The following is a 4,680-nucleotide window of genomic DNA, read 5'->3' as shown; positions in this document are numbered from 1 at the left end:
AAAAGCTACACATTATATGATTCCAACTATATGACATTCTGGAAAAGGCGAAACTGTGGAGACAGTAAAAAGTTCTGTGGTTTCCATGGGTTGGAGGAGAGAGAGTAATGAATAGACAAAGCACAGAAGGTTTAGAGCAGTGAAACTATTCTGTATGATACCGTAATGGTGGATACAGGTGCATAAATTTGTCAAAACCCACAAAATGTACAACAAAAAGATTAAAGCCTCATGTAAACCGTGGATTTTGGGTGATGATGGTGTAACAAAAGTATCTCACTGGTGTGTGAAGAGAGGTTGGTAAAGGTGGAGGGCTTATGTGGAAACACTGTACTTTCAGCTCCATTTTGCTGTGAACCTACCTAAATACAGAAAACACACACACACACACCCTTTTATCTACTCTGTGTTGATTTTCTAGTTTCAGTCTCACAGGCCAACTTCATCCCCCAGTTCTTGACATCTCCTTTATACCTACCCATATAAATCAACCAGAGGGAGCTGATATTTCCTAGTGATGAATCAAAGAATAAAATAATCAAGAAAAAGGGAGAAGTTGCAGTAGTGATGAATCAAAGAATAAAATAATCAAGAAAAAATGAGAAGTTGCAGTCTCTGCTCCCAGCAAGTAAATAGATAGAGAGATAGATAGACAGATAGTAGATAGATAGATAGATAGATAGATAGATAGATAGATAGACAGATAGATAATAGATAGATAGATAGATAGATAGATAGATAGATAGATAGATAGATAAAAAAGAGAAGAGAACATGGAACTGGAACATAGACTGAAAAAGCTAGTCCTTCACATTTAAATAATGTTTTGGTCTTTCCAGGAATCATCAGAAACCATGATTTTCCTTCAAAGCATCTAAAGGCAAATAGCTAACACTTACTGACCATTTTCTATTTGCCAGGCACTAATCTAAAAACTTACATGTGATGTTGTGCTGGCTGGAAAATTACTGCTTGGCTATCACCCATAGGAACATAGGCTATCACCCATGGGAACATAACATTCTAACAACAAGCTTTCTGCTTCTGTACCCCCGCTTGCACACCTGACCTGTAGGTTGACAAGTAGTGAATAGGAGAAAAATAGACCTTTGTGTTTAAGACAGAATGAGGAATGGGATTTAGGGCTTAAAAACCCTGTACCTCTACATTTCGGGGCTGCTTAATTTGGGGTCTGCGTCCCCCTGGCAGATCCAGCTGGCTGAATAAAGAGCATATTTCCTATAACTCACTGATTTCTGGTGGTCCGTGTGTCTTTTGGGGGCTGGCGGCTACAACAATGTGTAGTATGGCAGGTTGTATTTTTCAAAAACAGCTGCCACAATATGTTCTATTCAACACGCTCTTATGTCATGCTGTGACATTCCTCTCGTTGAGTAGTGGGATCTATGTCCCCTCCCTTGCAACTAGATAGGAATTTGTGACTGCCTTCGTCAGTAGAGCATGTCAGAAGTGAAACTACATGACTTCCAAGGCTGACATAAAAATGTCATGCACTTCTGCCTTGCTCTTAGGATGCTTGTTTTAGAATACGAGCCACCACGCTGGGAGGAAGTCCCGGTCACACGAAGAGACCATATAAGGTGTTTCGGCTGACAGGTCCAGCTGGGCTCTCAGCCAACAGCCAGCATCAAGGGCCCCACATGTGAATGAGGATGCCTTTGAAATGACTCTAGCTCTAGCTCCAGCCATTATCTGGCTGACATTGCATGAGAAACCCTGAGCAAGAATTACCTAGATGAGAGAGATAATAATAAAATAATTGTTTTTTTAAGCCACTGACTTTTGAGGTGATTTGTTACACAGCAATAGATAACTAGGACACACTGTTATTTCAATGAAGATTTGATTGCCTATGCCTGCTACTGAAGTGTAAGCTAAAAAAGGCGGAGACTGAGTTTCTCTCATCCACAGCTGTACCCTAGGATCTAACAAAGGGTACATGCGCATCAGAATTTGTTAAATGAGTGAACACATCATTGCTTTTGATTCTTACGAACCCTTGGATGAAATCAGTAAGGTAGGCACTCTTATCATATTTATAGTTAAGAAAAACTGGACCTAGAAGGTCAAGTGACTTACCTAAAGCCTGTAATTGCCACAGTAAGACTAAATCCCACGGCTCCTGACTCCGCTGAGTGTTGTCTTTCTCCTGTGCCATGCTGATGTCAAGTAGATCCCATATTTACAGCTCCGTGTGACTGTCCTAAACTGGGGTGGTCCTCTGGAATGATGGCTTCCACATAAATCCAAGCTTGGCATTCTTCCTCAAACAGGTAGTCTCTACGTGAGGTCTAGAAGCAGGCACAGATTATGGCATGGCTGTGAGAACAGAACAGGGAATTCCAGAAGGAAAAAATGCTCTTTGAGTGACTTACAGCCTAAAGTGAACTGGGCATGTGCAGAGTTGGCAGTGGCTCTCTTAGCTAGAGAGAATAGGCAAGAGAAGTCTGGGATTAGTGAGAATAGGGAGATCAAGGGCCCCAGATGTAGGGAGGTCTCTCCTGAGCTCCACATCTGCTGAAACCCTGAGTTGCCACCTTCTGGCCCAAAGCAACTAGTGGTCCAAGGAGGGAAGTTGGGCCCAGGAAGAGATCTCTGTTCCTAGAGCAACCAACCATGACATTGATGAGGAAGATGACACGACTCCAACTATCCCAGAAATGGAGATTGCAAACTAGAGGAGGGGAAAAACACGGTGCATTTTCTCCTTTATTCCCTTTCTTCTGGCCTTCTCAAATTTGACATCTCCATTTTATGACAACCAGGATTTCTGTTGAATCTTGGCAACAAAGCTCAGGCTTTTATTAGCGTGCAGTAAAAATGGTATTGACCTCAGTAACAAATAAATTAAATCCTGGTTGGCTTGGAGTTTAACATCTTGGCCTTTCTAAGTTTACTTGCCAAGTGATTTACTTCCTTAGCTCCTTTAACTCATTATCCCCAGCAGCTGACCTTTCAGTGGATGCCATTTATCTTACCTCCGGGATACAGATCACAGACAAACCTGAAAATGAGTCTTAGAAAAAAATCCATAAAAATTAAATGTGTTTTAGACATGCATACCTTGGAGGGGTGAAAAACAACGTGGGTGATAAGAGTCATGGGTGCACTCAGAGGTCTGGGGCCAGTCCTGATGGTGGCTGTGCACCAGTCCTCTAAGCTTCTTGGAGCCTCAATTTCCCCACCTGTCAAAATGGTAATACTGTCACATTAGCACGGAGAACTGCTCCCTAAAAATAAATTCCATCCTAAAGTATTTAACTTCACTCCATAAGAATTTACTGACTACATTTCATGAACAGATTGAGATCCCCAGTGGAATACAAGATGTAGTCCCTGTTCTCAAGACTCTAAGGGAGATAAGATGCGTATGGAATGACAGCCAACCTAAGGCTACCAATAGTGGCAGAATGGATTGTAGAGACAATAAATGTGATCAGTAAAGAAGGCTGCATGGAAGAGGTGAAACGTGCACAATGAAGGATAGGCAAAATTTAAGTAGATGGACTGGAGTCATATAGATTTAATATACAGCAAAATCTTCAATAAAAAGTTTATTACATAAATATTTTGATATTTAAAGCCACAGTATATTCCTAATCTGAAACTGCTCTGCAGGTAGACTGCATTATTTGTTCAAAGATATTTGCTACCACCTCTACACAGCCCCTCCCTAGGGCCCCTCCCTGTGGGAAGATTAAACCTCCCAGCCTGCTGATGTCAGAGTTAGCCATGTGACTTCATTTCCCAATGGAAGTGATATACATCACATCTGAGCAGCTTTGACAGCCACCGAATGGTTCCCCACACCCACCCCTTTAGTCTGGTTTTATTTTCTCTCGATAAGCTCTGTAGCTAGGATGTGGGTGAGGGACTTAAAAACAGTAGAGGAAGGCAGAAAAAGGAGAAAAGGAGAGGAGGGAGAACGAAGAATAAAGGAAAAAATAATATTTGTTCCCTACATATAGTCCAGGAAGTTCCTACGGCTCTGCGGGAATGGAGGTTGACTGCCCTCCCCTACTCCTATGTTATACCTTTAACGTCCTGGGATCTTGCACCCTGGCTAAGGCTCTCCCACTGTGAAACTCAGGACAGGAAGTTGTAGAACTAAACCTGATAAGTTAGCCCAGTAAAAAATGTCAAGCTGCCTGGATGTCCTGAGCCAGCCTTCTTTTCTATAGCTAAAGAGAAATTCTCCTGAGAATGGGCTATCCAGAAAGAACATTGAATTGGGAGTTGAGGGACCTGGGACCCTAATCCTGAACTTGTCCCTGATCGACAGAGTGACCTCGAACAAGTCACATTACTTCTGTGACCCTAGGTTCTCTATCAGTGAAATGGGAGTCGAGGGGCTGGCTCAGGACATCCAGCCAGTTTGTTATTTACCTCCCATAATGCCAAACACTTGCTCAAGTCTCGCCCTTCCACTATACTCAACTCCTTTAGCAAGCTGAAGGACATTTCTTTTGATCATTTCACTATAGATAGTAATTGCTCCAGAATTGTTCCTTTTCTTCATCTGTAGTAGAGGTGGGAGTAATGACCTAAGGTTCAATGATGTCTCTAGCTACTGGCTCTTGGCTCTGCAGAGCAGCTGGCAGTGGTGTTCCTGGGAAATGAGCTGGACACTGCTACAGTTTGGCTCTTTCCGAAAAGCTG

Source organism: Pteropus alecto, unplaced genomic scaffold (assembly GCF_000325575.1).
Source record: "Pteropus alecto unplaced genomic scaffold, ASM32557v1 scaffold131, whole genome shotgun sequence".
NCBI lineage: Eukaryota > Metazoa > Chordata > Mammalia > Chiroptera > Pteropodidae > Pteropus > Pteropus alecto.
This window is presented reverse-complemented; position numbering follows the sequence as displayed.